This window comes from Panthera leo, chromosome D2, assembly GCF_018350215.1.
Source record: "Panthera leo isolate Ple1 chromosome D2, P.leo_Ple1_pat1.1, whole genome shotgun sequence".
NCBI classification, from domain to species: domain Eukaryota; kingdom Metazoa; phylum Chordata; class Mammalia; order Carnivora; family Felidae; genus Panthera; species Panthera leo.
The window spans coordinates 45,156,849-45,174,475 of NC_056689.1; the positions used below are offsets into that span (position 1 = coordinate 45,156,849).

General features: G+C 37.2%; 1 long non-coding RNA gene across 3 annotated transcripts in view; it reads right to left on the bottom strand.

Moving 5' to 3' along the window:
- LOC122201991 overlaps window positions 1–3,812 on the bottom strand; it is a 41,690-nt gene extending 37,878 nt beyond the window's left edge. For all 3 annotated transcript variants that reach the window (XR_006194413.1, XR_006194412.1, XR_006194411.1), the window contains exon 1: window positions 3,660–3,812. This is a non-coding gene — a long non-coding RNA (uncharacterized LOC122201991). The remainder of the gene's footprint in view (window positions 1–3,659) is intronic.
- Between the last annotated feature and the right edge of the window lie 13,815 nt (window positions 3,813–17,627).

A 17,627-nucleotide genomic window follows, 5' to 3' on the forward strand; every position in this document is an offset into this window, starting at 1 on the left:
CATCTCACACCTGTCAGAATGTCTAAACTTAATAATGCAAGAAACAACAGATGTTGGTGAGGATGTAGAAAAGGGGAACCCTCTTGCATTGCTGGTGGGAATGCAAACTGGTGCAGCCACTCTGGAGAACAGTATGGAGTTTCCTCAAAAAACTAAAAATAGAACTACACTATGAACCAGCAATTGCACTATTCACTATTTACCCAAAGGATACAAAAATACAGATTCAAAGGGGCACATGTATCCCAATGTTTATAGCAGCATTATTAACAATAGCCAAACTATGGAGGGAGCCCAAATGTCCATTGACTAATGAATGAATAAATAATATAATAATATGTGGGAGATATATGTATATATATGGGAATATTGCTCAGCTATCAAAAAGAATGAGATCTTGCCATTTGCAATGACATGGATGGAGCTAGAATATATTATGCCAAGTGAAGTAAGTCAATCAGAGAAAGACAAATATCATGATTTCACTCATATGTGGAATTTAAGAAACAAAACAGATGAGCATATGGGAAGAGGAGGAAAAGAGAAGAAAGGGAAACAAACCACAAGAGACTCTTAATGATAGAGAAAAAACTGAGGGCTGACGGAGGGAGGTGGATAGAGGCTGGGCTAGATGGGTGATGGGTATTAAGGAGGGCATTTGTGATGAGCACTGGGTGTTGTATGTAAGTGATGAAATCTACTTCTGAATTAGTTTCTACTTCTGAAACTAATATTGCACTGTATATTAACTTAAATTTAAAGTAAAAAAACCCAAAATGGTAGTTTGGTGGCATTTTTAATCACCCTTCTCCCACTCTCTTTCTAGCTGGTGGCAGTTTTGGTCTTGATTGGTAGTCTAGTTCCAAGTTCTCCTTGAATCAGAGGGAGTAGTAAGAACCTTACTTACAAATTATTGTGTACATCTGTTAGAATGGCTATCATAAGAAAGAGCAGACATAACAAATGCAGGTGAAAATGTGGAGAAAATCTTCCCCCTTATATAAAGAAGCAAATTGAAGATAGTGTATTAGAGGGTGGATCAGTCCCTTGATATCATTCAGACTGCAATCCAGTTCTTTGAGTAATAAAAACAACTGCACTCATCTTACAAATTGAGTCTTTATAAGAACAGAAAGGATCTATAGAAGTGATTCAAAGCCCACCTATCCTTTTTACCAGTCCCAAGAGAGTACAGTACCAAAGGAACACTTCTGATCAGTGCATCATGGTATTGGAGTCACCAACGAAATCACAGTGGTTGAGCACTGGATGGAACAATGCTTTACTGACATAAAGTGACAGAACAAAATCAACTTCACTAGTGGGCATTGGTCCCCAGGCCCAGTGGGTGTATTCTGGTGGCTGAGTCATGGCAATTGGCCTAAGCACACCTCTCCTGCCACAGTGGAAGGAACCTTGTCCCTTTCCACATAAGACAGGTGTAACAGTGGATTGGTCAGGTACCATGTGATGCATATCCTTTAAGCAGAGACAAAAGAACATTCAGAAAGTTAAACAAGGAGCAATATATCCAAAGTGATAAGCCTGACACAGGCTATATAGGCTCTTTCTCTTTGTATCAGGAAGCACTCCATACCCAAGGTCTATTCTCATGTGGCTGAATGGGGGGTCAAAAGCCTGCATGCATGAGACTGTCTTTATAAACAATTTCCAAATAAGGTATAAAATACTGAAACAATTTGTTAACAGGTTTATCTAATTTTGGCTTATTATAGAGGAACTAAAAATATTTGGGCTTGTTAATAAATATGTGCCACACTGAAAAAATTCCTATGAGGAAGAATATACTAGCAGAAATTATGAAATGCATTAAAAAATTTGCCAATCTACAGATTGCTGGGATAACAGTCTATACATGCTTACTTCTTGGTTTTTGCAAGAATTTAAGGTTTCTAAAAGTTAATAATTCTAATCAATATATGTAATTAAAACCACTAGAACTAATAAAGAAAATGAGTTCATACAGGGAGAATAGGATGTGTTTCTGGTAAGATAAGGTATAAGGCATGGAAATGTGCTTTTGTTAAGGGGAAAAGCAAAATTGTTTAAAGGAGAATAGTCATTTCAGAATGAAAAAAGGAGGGATAATGGCTAAAAATTAAATAAATGGAACTAAAAAAAGGAAGAGAGAAAAAAATCTTATGTGGTCCAAGTGGTTAAAATGGAATTAATTCATTATAAGAATTTAAAAAATAAGCTTTGATACCAATACTATGCCTATCAAAATTAAAACATAATTCTCTTTCATTTGTTGAACAAAGTTTTCTTGGACTATTGGTGTGCTCTTAATAAGAGATTATGAAAAGTTGTTCTTTACCCTTTTTGTAATCTATCTTCAAAGAAATATTTTGTGTCTTACCAAAATATTTTCCTGCATCTCATGTTGTCATTAGCAAGTCTTTGATTACTTGGAAGAATTGAGTCATCTCTATTCAAAGATCTAAGCCTTTTTACAAGAGCTACGGTTTTTCACGACTAGGTAACTTCCTGTGTTTGCCTTAGAAATCTCTTGTCACTTTGCTTAAATAGATAACCCAGAATGTATTTAATCAAGTGTTGATACCTTTTGATTTTTTCTTTTTAGAAACTTCTCTTTGTCAATTTTGAAATGAAGTCTTTTTGACCTCAAGATAACTTTGGGATATTTAAGAGAGTCCCTGGAACATCTCAAAATATTTTTCGTCTCTCCTTATAAAAGAGACATGTTATACTAATTAGGCTAGTTTGACATGTTGAATTACAATGGAAGCATTGTCAAATAAGAAAAGATGTTAAACCCTTTTTAGGTTATATTTGTTTGGATATATGTTAATATGTGTTCCAGAAATTGTATGGAATTCCTAGAAATCAATATGTCTTGGTATTACGTTATTAGTCATAATCCTCAGCCCAACAGACAAGTTGTAAATGGAACCAAGGCAATGTCTCCAAACTCTCCAAGCATGAAGATCCGACCCCCTTTGTGGGCCACAAGCTGCCTAATGCACAGCTCACCTTCCCAAGACAACACTCAGTCAGATTTAACTGTTCTGAAAGTGCACACAAACTGTAATGTGGTCTCCAAATGACTGAAGAAAGAACCAAAACACTTAGCAGCAGGAGGTCAAAGGACGTTGTAAGTAGTGACACTATGAGAATGTCCAACAGAAGCAACACAGCAATCTCTCTGGGGCCCAGTAAAAATAGAATCCACTTGGACAAAAAACAACACAAACAAAAAACCTCACAGATGGAAACTGAAACACATCAAGCTTCTAATAATTGCTGAGAAGGAGCTCCTAGCAATCACCTGCCTCTCCACCTGTAAACGGATATGCAGATCACAGATCTAGGCCTTGTCAGAGGAGGGACTGAGAGCCACCCAGAAACCCAATGGTGGCTTTTTTTTTACCTTCCCAAAAGCTCCAGGGGACAAATTCTTCGTGCATTCCTTCTGCCTCAGGATCAAGGGGGACACAGAATAAGGGGCTCTTATCTTGGGTGTTGGTAAGACTATCCCCACCTCCCTTTTCCCAAGGCTGGGGTCCCCTTGAACCCCTTTATGACCTGAGGTCAGAGGTGCCTTGAGGGACACCCAGGGCCAGCATGGGAGGGCTGCTCACATGTCCAGGAGAAGTAGACATTAAAATAACCCTTACAGGTTTTTGGCTTCTCTATCTTGCTCCTGTAGTGCCTGGTGCCCTGGTGGAAGGGTCTCCAGGCTGGGAGGCGGTGCAGGAAGCTCCCTGTGCTCAGCAATGGAGGTGGCAGCAGCAGGAAAAGGAGCAGGAGCAGGGAGAGTGCAGGGCCTGGCACCCAGATGCTGCTGCTCCCCATTTTCTTAGTTGTCCCTGAGGCCCCACTCTCTCCTGGAGCAGGGGGATCAGCGCTGGCCATGCCCGGCCACCACAGGCTTCTGCCTCATCTGCTGTCTCCCCTTCAACCCTGTGTCCTGGAGCCTTGTTCTCTCAAGCTCTTTCTCCAAGGTGCTCTTAGAGCCTCCACCTGGTACCTGCCCTTTGGGCGGAAGAGGCAAACAGCTGGATCTGGGGCAGTAGTCCCACTACCTGAGTGGCCCTTCCCTGCCCCACAGAGACAGAATTCCCTGTGATGTCCCTTATGATGGACAGGAAGGTTGGCATGGTGACTTTGTGACCTGCAGCTCTGCTCGGTGTCCTGCCTGTTGACAACCCCAGGCAGGAGTCATGGGATCTTTGGATGGGGGATAAGATGAGGCCTCCATTTGTCTCTTACCCTAAACCCTCACAGGTGGCCACTAAAATCCTCAAGACTGTGACTTTTTGTATATCAAAGAAGGCAGCTGAGGTGGTTTAGATGAGGACATCCCTGTGAGTGTCCAGGAGGTTGAGGAACTGGGAGACTAGAGTACAATAATAAATGGTCATTGGTGTGAACACTGAAGTCACCCATGGACATGGAAGAATCTAAAAGGCCTAGAAGGTTTGTGTAAACATTCAAAATTCTTTGTGAATAAGGGACATTCTTGTTATCTACTCCTGTGTAACAAACCACCCAAACGTAGTGACATACACGAGAACCATTTTATATGTGCACAGGTTCTATGGATCAGACATGCAGAGAGGGCTGAGTGGGGATGGCTTCTCTGTGCCCCATGGAAAATCATGGGCATAGACACCTCTGAGTCTGATTCCGTTACTTAGACTGTGATGTAAAAAAGTATTTATAAATTCATCAATCAACTTATTCTGTTTTGTTTTCTTTATTTTGTATGCACAAAGGAAGAGTGATACACCATAAAAATCATTCTAAGCCTAAAATAGATCTTTCAATACACATTACATAAAAATTGCAAGTGATGAAAAGCATGGTGTAGGTGTGATTTTTTTGAATGGTATTTAAAAACGTAGGATATCTTAAATAAATGATATTTTGGAATTAATGGAATTAGTATACATCTCTCATTAGCATATTAGCTTTTCTTTGCTTCACATCCTTTGTAAGACTTGGTATTATCACATTTTTATATTTATCTATTGATTAGACATCTCATTGTGGGCTTAACTGGCATTTTCATAATTTCTGGTAGGATTGGTTTTTTGTTCAAGAGATTTTGGGTCACTCATTTTTCTTCATTTGTGAAGCACTGTTTCCTACCTGTACCCATTTCATGATTTGGGTGTTTAGCTTTTTCATACCAATTCCTCAGCATTTCTTACATAATCTGCATACTAATCTTTTATCAATTGTTGTGAATAACTTTTCCAAGAATGTAGCTGTTCACTCTATTTATTGCCTTTTAATAAACCAGAAGTTCTTGATTTTAATGGAGTTGATGTCATTTTTAAAAACTTTTAAGATTTGAACTGTTTTTGTATCTTATTTAAAAAATTCTTCCTCGTTGGGGTGCCTGGGTGGTTCAGTCAGTTAAGTGTCCGACTTTGGCTCAAGTTATGATCTCACGGTTTGTGGGTTCCAGCCCTGTGTTGGGCTCTGTGCTGAAGAGCTCAGAGCCTGGAGCCTGCTTTGGATTCTGTGTCTCCCTCTTCCTGTCCTTCCCCTGCTCGTGCCCTGCCTCTTGCTGTCTCTCAAAAAGAAATAAACATTAAATTTTTTTTTTTGAAAAACAAATTCTTCCTTGTTAAAGTGGGACACATTTTATATTAAAGTTTTAAAGATTTGATTTCACATTGAAGTATTTAATCAACCCATAATTAAATAATAAGTGTGATTTGTGTCAGGAATTTAACTTCATGTTTTATCATATAGAGCAATGTGTCTCAGCACTATCCTTTTTGATTTGTTGACTATTCCATCTTCTAAATGATTTGCTTGTCACATCTGATGTGCTCCAAGTCCCATGTAGGTGTTGATGTACTCTCTTATCCATTCCATTTATCCATCTATTGGCTTACGTTTGTAGTGTCAGTACTACACTATCTTAATTATTATAGTCTGGATGAGTTCATAATTTTCCTTGCTGTCCCTTCGTCTGGTAGGGAAGGATTGTGCTTCCCTGCCACATTCATAGCAGGCTTGGACTTGATCCCACCAATGAAATGTTAACAGAAGTACATGTGCCACTTCTGGACAGAAACTTTAAGAATCTAGGTATGATAAAGGTAGACCCAACAGCCTGGTACCTGAGCAACTGTGTTGTGCAATGCCCTCCTGGGAACCTGAGGCAGATATGTATATGCAGGAAAGTGAGAAATATGAGTGGAAAATAAAGTTTGTGTTTTCAAGCCTATCAGATTTGAGTGTTGTTAACAGAAGATAATCCAGCCAAATCAGATACACACAGAGCATCGGTTATGTAATCTAACATACAGAGCTCAACGCAAGCCTTAGCAGGGTAAGGTAAATCATCCACCTTATTTTTCTTATGGTAATTGTTCACTATTTGCTTTTTGATGTACATTTTAGAATCAGTTCATTAATTCTCCACTTCCCCAAACCCTCCTTTTTTAATGATCGCTTTTTTTTATTTTGAGAGAGAGAGGTGGGGAGGAGCAGAAAGAGAGTTAGAGAGAAAGAATCCCAAGCAGGCTCTGCGTTGTTAGTGCAGAGCTGGATGAGGGGCTCGGATCCACCAACTGTGAGATCATGACCTAGACCCAAATCATGAGTTGGATGCTTAGCTGACAAGAGTCACACAGGCATCTCCTCCCAAAACCCTCTTAATATTTGATGACAACATTAAATATATAGATATACTTGGGGAGATTTGAATCTGCCATCTGGACTCCCCATATCAGTGAACCTGGGCTTTTCTCGAGTAACATTTATTTAGGTCTTTTCAATGCCTTTAATATAAAATTCCCTATGAAGACCTTGATCTCTTTTGCCATTTTTAAACTGTTTATTGGTGGTGTGGAGAAATATATTAATTTATTAATTATTCCCCAAGTTTCTGGCTCAACTTATTCTAAAACATATCTGTAGAATCATTTGGGTTTTCCCACCATATTACAGTACTTCTCCAGTTAAATGCTATCTAGTAGCTGTGATGGAGGAATTTTTGATCTTAAAGAGAATGCTTCTTACACATTAGCATTAGGAATTATCTATATTGAAGGCTTTTGATAGAAATCCTTTATGAGATTAGGGCATTTTCCTACTACTCTTTGTTTGTTACAAATCATGAATAGTGTTGCATTTTATCTAAATTATTTTTCTGCATATTTTGTGAGGAATATATATTTTATTCAGTGATCTATGAATATTAATACCTGTAAAACCAATTTTAACATTTTATTTAAAAAAACTATGAGCACCTGGGTGGCTTAGTTGGTTGGGTGGCCGACTACAACTCAGGTCATGATTTCATGCATGGTCTGTGAGGTTGAGCCCCACGTCAGGCTCTGTCCTGAGCACTCAGAGCCTAGAGCCTGCTTCCGATTCTGTGTCTCCCTCTCTCTCTGCCACTTCCCTGCTTGCTCTCAGTCTCTCTCTCAAAAATAATAAACAATAAAAAAATAAAAAAAAAACAGCTTGGCCGTGAAAATATGGTTAAAACACTGCTGGATTAAATTTACCATTAGTTTATAATTTACCTATGATTATGAGAGAAGCCGGCCTATAATTTTCTATTTTAGTGCTGTCTTTATCTGGTTTTGATATTATGTAATACTAGCCTCATAAAATGCACTTGGGAGTGTTTTTACTTTCTTTCCTCTTGGAAAGACTTTGAATATGATCACAATAATCTGCTTCTTGAATATTTGGTATGATATCATCTGTGCCTGTTTTCTCTGTGGGAAGTCTTGAAGCTACCGATACAATTTATTTAATATTTACTGAATGTTATGGACTGAATTGTAGCCTCCATCCCCCAATTCATATTTTGAACCCTAACCTGCAATGTGACTGCTTTTGGAGATGATAGAGCCTTTAAGGGGGTGATTAAGGTTAAATGAGGTCATGAAGGTGGGCTCTAATCCTACCGTCTGATGTCCTTCCAAGAAGAGGAAGAAACACCAGAGCTCTCCTTCCATGCAACACAGAGAAAAGGCCAAGTGAGCACAGAGCAAGAAGGCAGCTGTCTGCAATTCAGGAAGAGAGGTCTTTTCAGAGACCAACCATACTGGCACCTTGGACTTGCAGCCTTCAGAACTGTGAGAAAATACATTTCTGTTGTTTAAGCTACCCAGCTGGGGTACTGTGTTATGCCAGCCAGAGCCAACTAACACGCTGGATTACTTAGTGCTTCTATTTCTTTTGTAAGTCATTTAGCTATTATATTTTTCTAAGAATTTGAACACCTATTCACATATATTCGTATAAAGTTGTTCAGAATATGTTTGACTTTATATTTCTGCTCTACCTACAGTTATATTTTCTTTGTAATTCCTACTGTAAGTTAATTATGTCTTTTCTTACTCTATGTATTCACAACAGAGAGGATATTGCTCCCCAAGGGGGTGGAAATTCATCTGTTTTTAATTATAAGGCACAGTACATTAGGGAATAGAGTAAATCTGCAGTATTAACATTTCATGGGAGGTTATAAGGAAAAAATTTGTTTAAAAAAGCTCTTGGCAGGGGCGCCTGGGTGGCTCAGTCGGTTAAGTGTCCGACTTCGGCTCAGGTCACGATCTCGTGGTTCACGAGTTGAGCCCCGCGTCAGGCTCTGTGCTGACAGCTCGGAGCCTGGAGCCTGCTTCTGATTCTGTGTCTCCCTCTCTCTCTGACCCTCCCCCCATTCATGCTCTGTCTCTCTCTGTCTCAAAAATAAATAAACGTTAAAAAAAATTTAAAAAAAGCTCTTGGCAGAGTTTACAATGAAAACATAGTCTGGGTACTCACTGTTATCTGCTACAATCATCCCATTTCAAAACTGAGGAGGGTCATCAAAGGCAGAGAGGAAGACGATGTGGTAACTTTATTCTCTAATCTGTTCTGCACTCCATCTGTTGCCATTGCACCAACAATTCAGTTACCTGAGTCGCTTCTTCCATCTCCTCTCAGCTGTCACGTCACTACAGGGCAAAGCTCTAGGTTGTTCAAGCCTTGGCACAATGGACACCTACTCAGAAGCCATTCCCATCAGTCCCCACCTTCTTAGCCCTTGCCTATTCCACCCTCAATAGGTAGTTAGGTTCCCAGGTACATTTGCATTCCATCAGGTCATAGAACTCACTGTTACCTGGTACAATCATCCCATTTCACAACTCAGGAGGATCACCAAAGGCAGAAAGGGAGAGGGACAGCATAGATTACTATCATTTGTAGATCCACATGAATTTTAGAGGTTTTATTCCTATTTATATAAAAAATGCCATTGGGATTTTTTTTTTTTTAAGAGAGAGAGAGCAAGCACAAGAAGAGGAGAGGGGAAGACGGAGAGAGAGAATTTGAAGCAGGCTCTACGCTTAGTGCACAGCCTGACGTGGGGTTTGATCCCATGTCCCTGGGATCATGACCTGAGCTGAAATCAAGAGTTGGATGCTCAACCAACCAAGCCATCGAGGTGCCCCACCATTGGGATCTTGATAGATATTGCATTGAATCTATAGATGGCTTTAAGGAGTATGGACATTTTAATAATATTATTTCTTCTGATCCATGAACACAGGATATCTTTCCATTTATATATACTCCTTCACCAATGACTCACAGTTTCAGTATGCTGATATTTTTTACCTCCTTGGTTACATTTATTTCTAAATACTTTATTGTTCCATCCATGGAACTGGAGAGTGTGATGCTAAGTGAAATAAGCCATACAGAGAAAGACAGATACCATATGGTTTCACTCTTATGTGGATCCTGAGAAACATAACAGAAACCCATGGGGGAGGGGAAGGAAAAAAAAAAAAAAAAAAAAGAGGTTAGAGTGGGAGAGAGCCAAAGCATAAGAGACTGTTAAAAACTGAGAACAAACTGAGGGTTGATGGGGGGTGGGAGGGAGGGCAGGGTGGGAGGGAGGGCAGGGTGGGTGATGGGTATTGAGGAGGGCACCTTTTGGGATGAGCACTGGGTGTTGTATGGAAACCAATTTGACAGTAAATTTCATATATTAAAAAATAAAAAAAAAATAAATACTTTATTGTTTTTAATCTTATTGTGAATGGGATTGCTTTCATTTCTACTTTTTCAGACAATTCATTGTTAGTGTATAGAAATACTAGTAATTTTTATATGTTGATTTTGTATTCTGCTACTTTACTGAATTTAATAAATTTTAATAGTATTTGGATTCTTTGGATTTCCTATATAAAATATCATGTCATCTGCAAACAGAATATTTTACCTTTTCCTTTCTGATTCGGATGCCTTTTATTTCTCCTGTATTATTGCTCTGGCTAGGACTTTCAGTACCGTGTTTAATAAAAATAATGATGGTGGGTTACCTTGTCTTATTCCTGATCTTAAAAGAAAACCTTTCAATCTTTGCTCATAGTATGACATTGACTGGGGGACTGTCATATAAAGCCTTTATTATGTTAAGGTACAGTCCTTCCATATACAATTTTCTGAGGGTTTTTTTAAATCATGAATGGATATTGATTTTGTCAACGATTTTTCTGAATCAATTAACATGATCATAAGATTTTATTCTTTCATTCTATTAATGGGATGTATCACATTTATTTATTTGTGTATGTTGAACCATCCTTGCATACCAGGCATGAATCCCACTTGATTATGGTGTTTGATCTTTTTAATGTGCTGCTGAATTTGGCTTGCTAGCATTTTGGGGTGGGGGTGATTTTGGCATTATAATCATCAGTGATATTGGCTGGTAGTGTCCTTTCTTGTGGTTTCTTTATCTACCTCTGGCATTAGGGTAATATTGCCTTGTGAAATGAATTTTGGAGTCCTCTTCAAGGTTTTGGAAGAGCTTAAGGACTGGTACAAATTTTTCAAATGTTTGGTAGAATTTGCCAGTAAAACCTTCTGGTTCTGGGCTTTTCTTTTTTGGGAGGTTTTTGATTATTGATTGAGTGTCCTTACGATCAGTGTGTTCTGATTTTTTATTCATGATTCAATATTGGTAGGCTGCATTTTCTAGGAATTTTCCATTTCTTCCAAATCATCCAATTTGTTGGTGTATAATTGTTCACAGTAGATTTTTATGAACCTTTGGATTTTTGTAGTATCAGTTTTAATGTCTTCTCTTTCATTTATAATTTTATCGATTTGGGTCCTCTTTCTTTTTTTCTTGATTAGTCTAAGTAAAGTGTATCAATTTTGTTTATGTTTTTAAAGAACCAGCTATTAACTTTTGTTAATCTTTGTATTTTTTTGTTTTTGATTTCTGTTCCAATCTTTATTATTTCCTTCCTTCTGTTAATTTTATGCTTAGATTATTTTTGCTAGTTTATTGAGATGTAAAGTAAGGTTGTTTATTTGAGATTTTTTTCTTGATGTGTTTATTGTTATAAGCTTTCCTCTTAGTCTGTTTTCCCGCATCCTATACATTTGGTATGCTTTGATTCCATTTTCATTAAAAAAAATATATATATATATATATATTTAATTTTCCATTTTATTTACTCCTGATCCACCGATTGTTCAAGAATATGCTGTTTAATTTATATGTATTTGATATTTTCTAGGTTTCCTCATGTTATTCATTTCTAATTCCATAATTCCATACCTTTGTAGTTACAAAAGATACTCGGTATTTCAATCTTCTCAAATTTTCTAAGACTTGTTTTGTGGCCCATTACATGATCTATTTTAGAAAATGTTTCATTGGTTCTTGAAAAAATTGTGTATTCTGCTGTTGTTGGATGAAATGTAACATATATATATCTTAGTTGTTCAAATCTACTGTTTTGTTTTCAATTCTGTTTGGATGGTCTTTCTATTGTTGATACTGGGATATTAAAGTTCCCAACTGTTATTGTATTGCTATTTATCTCCTCTTCTGTTCTGCTAGCAATTTATTTATATATTTAAGTGCTGTGATGTTGGGTGCATAAATGTTTAAAATGGTTATATCTTCCTGATGGTTTGACCTCTTTATCATTATATAAGTACTTTCTTTGTCTCTTGATCACTTTTTACATAAAGTATATTTTATTTGACTTAAGTATAGCTATCACTGCTATCTTTGGGTACCATTTGCTTTAAATATATTTTTCCTCCCCTTCATTGTCAAGCTATGTGTTTCTTTAGGGCAAAGTGAATCTCTTGTAGGCAGAGTACAATTGGATCTTTTTTTGTTTTTATCCATCCAGTCATTGTATGTCTCTTGATTGAAGAATTTAATTTTTTTTCTCATTAATTATTGACAGGTAAGGACTTACTATTGTAATTTTTAAAATTGTTTTTGACTGTTTTGTAGGTCCATTGTCTCTTGCTTCTTATCTTGCTGTTGTTTTGTTATTTGGTGACATTTTGCAGGTCTTTGCTTTGGTTTCTTTTTCATAATCTTTGTGTATCTACTATAAAGTTTTTCGTTTGTGGTTATCAGGATGCTTACATAAAATATCTTTTTTTGAAGCATAATTAACATACAGTGTTCTATTAATTTCAAGTGTAAAACACGATTCACATGATTCAACAATTCTGAACATTACTCAGTGTTCACCATGATAAATGGTGCTCAGTCACCATCTGTCACTAAACAATGTCAATACAATATTATTGACTATATTCCTTATGCTGAAATTTTCATCTCCATGACTTATTCCTTTCATAACTGGAAGTCTGTACTTCTTAATCTTCTTTACCTATTTCGTCCACTCCCCACTCACTTCCCTTCTGGCAAACACCAGTCTGTTCTTTGTATTTAAAAGTCTATTGTTTGTTTTTTTGTCTCTCTGCTGTGTTTCACAGATTCCACATATAAGTGAAATCATATGGCATTTATCTTTCTCTGACTTACTTCTTATTTACAAAATCCTACTTGAAGCTGACAACTTAATGTTGATGCCATATATAAACTTTATTCTTTTACTTCACTGACCCTCTCATTTTAGGTTATCAAAGTTATAATTAATATACTTTTATATAGTGTATTCAATAACAAATTGCTGTAGTTATAGTTAATAATTTCTTTAAATATTTATTTATTTATTTATTTATTTATGGTTAATACTTTTTTATTTTTATTTTTTTAATTTTATTTTTTAAATTTACATCCAAATTAGTTAGCACATAGTACAACAATAATTTCAGGAGTAAGTTCCTTAATGCCCCCTACCCATTTAGCCCATCCCCCCCTCCCACAACACCTCCAGTAACCCTCTGTTTGTTTTCCATATTTAAGAGTCTCTTATGTTTTGTCCCCCTCCCTGTTTTTATACTATTTTTGCTTCCCTTCCCTTATGTTCAACTGTTCTGTGTCTTAAAGTCCTCATATGAGTGAAGTCATATGATATTTGTCTTTCTCTGACTAATTTCCCGTAGCATAATAACCTCCAGTTCCATCCAAATTGTTGCAAATGCAAGATTTCATTCTTTTTGATTGCTGAGTAATACTCCATTGTATATATATACCACCTCTTCTTTATCCATTCATCCCTCGATGGACATTTGGGCTCTTTCTATACTTTGCTATTGTTGATAGTGCTGCTATACATTGGGGTGCATGTGTCCCTTCGAAACAGCATACCTGCATCTCCTGGATAAATACCTAGTAGTGCAATTGCTGGGTCATAGGGTAGTTTTATTTTTAATTTTTTGAGGAACGTCTATAGTGTTTTCCAGAGTGGCTGCACCAGTTTGCATTCCCACCAGCAGTGCAAATGAGATCCTCTTCCTCCACATTCTTGCCAACATCATGGTTGCCTGAGTTGTTAATGTTATCCATTCTGACAGGTGTGAGGTGGTATCTCATTGTGGTTTTGATTTGTATTTCCCTGATGATGAGTGATATTGAGCATTTTTTCATGTGTTGGCTGGCCATATGGATGTCTTCTTTGGAGAAGAGTCTATTCATGTCTTTTGCCCATTTCTTCACTGGATTATTTGCTTTTTTTGGGTGTTGAATTTGATAAGTTATTTATAGATTTTGTATACTAACCCCTTCTCTGATATGTCGTTTGCAAATATCTTCTTCCATTCTGTTGGTTACCTTTTAGTTTTGCTTATTGTTTCCTTTGTTGTGCAGAAGCTTCTTATTTTGATGAGGTCTCAGTAGTTCATTTTTGCTTTGTTTCCCTTGCCTCCGGAGATGTGTTGAGTAAGAAGTTGCTGCAGCCAAGATCAAAAAGGTTTTTGCCTGCTTCCTCCTTGAGGATTTTGATGGCTTACATTTAGGTCTTTCATCCATTTTGAGTTTATTTTTGTGTATGGTGTAAGAAAGTGGTCCAGGTTCATTCTTCTGCATGTCGCTGTCCAGTTTTCCCAGCACCACTTGTTGAAGAGACTGTCCTTATTCCATTGGATATTCTTTCCTGCTTTGTCAAAGATTAGTTGGCCATATGTTTGTGGGTCCATTTCTGGGCTCCCTATTCTGTTGCATTGATCTGAGTCTCTGTTCTTGTGCCAGTACCATACTGTCTTGATGATTACAGCTTTGTAGTATCCTTGAAGTGTGGGATTGTGATGCCTCCTGCTTTGGTTTTCTTTCTCAAGATGGCTTTGGCTATTCGGGGTCCTTTCTGGTTCCATACAAATTTTAGGATTATTTGTCCTAGCTCTCTGAAGAATGCTGGTGTTATTTTCATAGGGATTGCATTGAATGTGTAGATTGCTTTGGGTAGTATCGACATTTTAACAATATTTGTTCTTCCTATGCAGGAGCATGGAATCTTTTTCCATTTTTTTTTTGTGTCTTATTCAATTTCTTTCATAAACTTTCTATAGTTTTCAGTGTATAGATTTTTCACCTCTTTGGCTAGATTTATTCCTAAGTATTTTATGGTTTTGGGCACAATTGTAAATGGGATCAATTCCTTGATATCTCTGTCTGTTGCTTCATTGTTGGTGTATAGGAATGCAACTGATTTCTGTGCATTGATTTTATATACTGCCACATTTTGCTGAACTCATGAATCAGTCATAGCAGTTTTTTTGTGGAAAATTTTGGGTTTTCCACATAGAGTACCATGTCATCTACGAAGAGTGAAAGTTTGACTCCCTCCTGGCCGATTTGGATGCCTTTTATTTCTTTGTGTTGTCTGATTGCAGAGGCTAAGACTTCCAATACTATGTTGAATAACAGTGGCAAGAGTGGACATCCCTGTCTTGTTCCTGACCTTAGGGGGAAAGCTCTCAGTTTTTCCCCATTGAGGATGATATTACCGTTGGGTCTTTCATATATGGCTTTTATGATCTTGAGGTATACTCCTTCTATCCCTACTTTCTTGAGGGTTTTTGTCAAGAAAGGATGCTGAATTTTGTCAAATGCTTTCTCTGCATCTATTGAGAGGATCATATGGTTCTTGTCCTTTCTTTTATTGATGTGAAGAATCACATTGTTTTGTGGGTATTGAACCAGCCCTGTATACCAGGTATAAATCCCACTGGGTTGTGGTGAATAATTTTTTTAATGTATTGTTGGATCTAGTTGGCTAATACCTTGTTGAGGATTTTTGTATCCATGTTCATCAGAGAAATTTGTCTATAGTTCTCCTTTTTAGTTGGGTCTCTGTCTGGTTTTGGAATCAAGGTAATGCTGGCTTCATAGAAAGAGTTTGGAAGTTTTCCTTCCATTTTTATTTTTTGAAACAGCTTCAAGAAAATAGGTGTTAACACTTCCTTAAATGTTTGGTAGAATTCCCCCTGGAAAACCATCTGGCCCTGGACTCTTGTTTTTTGGCAGATTTTTGACTACTAATTCAATTTCCTTACTGGTTATGGGTCTGTTCAAATTTCCTATTTCTTCCTGTTTCAGTTTTGGGAGTGTATATGTTTCCAGGAATTTGTCCATTTCTCCCACACTGCCCATTTTATTGGCATAAAACTGCTCATAATTTTCTCTTATTATTGTTTTTGTTTTTGCTGTGTTGGTTGTGATCTCTCCTCTTCCATTCTTGATTTTATTTATTTGGATCCTTTCCTTTTTCTTGTTGATCAAACTGGCTAGGGGGTTATCAATTTGGTCAATTCTTTCAAAGAACCAGCTTCTGGTTTCACTGATCTGTTCTACTGTTTTCTTGGTTTTGATAACATTAATTTCTGCTCTAATCTTTATTATTTCCTGTCTTCTGCTAGTTTGGGGTTTTATTTGCTGTTCTTTTTCCAGCTCTTTAAGGCGTAAGGTTAGGTTGTGTATCTGAGATCTTTCTTCCTTCTTTAGGAAGGCCTGGATTACTATATACTTTCCTCTTATGACCACCTTTGCTGCGTCCCTCAGGTTTTGGGTTGTGGTGTTATCATTTTCATTGCCTTCCATGAACTTTTTAATTTCTCCTTTAACTTCTTGGTTAGCCCATTCATTCTTTAGTAGGATGTTCTTTAGTCTCCAAGTATTTGTTATCTTTGCAAATTTTTCTTGTGGTTGATTTCGAATTTCATAGCATTGTGGTCTGAAAATATGCACGGTATGACCTCAATCTTTTTGTACTTGCTGAGGGCTGATTTGTACCCCAGTATGTGGTCTATTCTGGAGAACATTCTATGTGCACTGGAGAAGAATGTATATTCTGCTGCTTTAGGATGAAATGTTCTGAATATACAAGTTAAGTCCATCTGGTCCAATGTGTCATTCAAAGCCATTGTTTTTCTTGCTGATATTTTGATTAGATGATCTGTCCATTGCTGTGAGTAGGGTGTTGAAGTCCTCTACTATTATGGTATTACTATCAATGAGTTTATTTATGTTTGTGATTAATTGATTTATATGTTTGGGTGTTCTCACATTTGGAGCATAAATGTTTACAATTATTAGGTCTTCTTCGTGGATAGACCCCTTAATTATGATATAACGCCCTTCTTCATCTCTTGATACAGTCTTTATTTTAAAGTCTAGATTGTCTGATATAAGTATGGCTACCCTTGCTTTCTTTTGTTGACCATTAGCATGCTGGATTGTTCTCCATCCCTTTACTTTCAATCTGAAGGTGTCTTTAGGTCTAAAGCGTGTCTCTAGTAAACAGCATTTCGATGGATCTTGTTTTCTTATCCATGCTGTTACCCTATGTCTTTTGACTGGAGCATTTAGCTCATTGACATTTAGAGTGAGTACTGAAAGATATGAATTTATTGCCATTATGTTTCTTGTAGAGTTGGAGTTTCTGGTGGTGTTCTCTGGCCCTTTCTAGTCTTTGTTGCTTCTGTTCTTTTTATTTGTTTTTTTTTCCCATCTTTTCTCCCCTCAGAGAGTCCCCCTTAAAATTCCTTGCAGGGCTGGTTTAGTGGTCACAAACTCCTTTAATTTTTGTTTGTCTGGGAAACTTTTTATCTCTCCTTCTATTTTGAATGACAACCTTGCTGGATAAAGAATTCTTGGCTGCATATTTGTCTGATCAGCACATTGAATATATCCTGCCACTCCTTTCTGGCCTTCCAAGTTTCTGTGGATAGGTCTGCTGCAAACCTGATCTGTCTTCCCTTGTAGGCTAAGGACTTTTTTCCACTTGCTGCTTTCATGATTCTCTCCTTGCCTGAGTATTTTGTGAATTATACTATGATATGCCTTGTTGATGGTCAGTTTTTGTTGAATCTAATGGGAATCCTCTGTGCTTCTTGGATTTTGATGTCTGTATCTTTCCCCAGGTTAGAAGTTTTCTGCTATGATTTGCTCA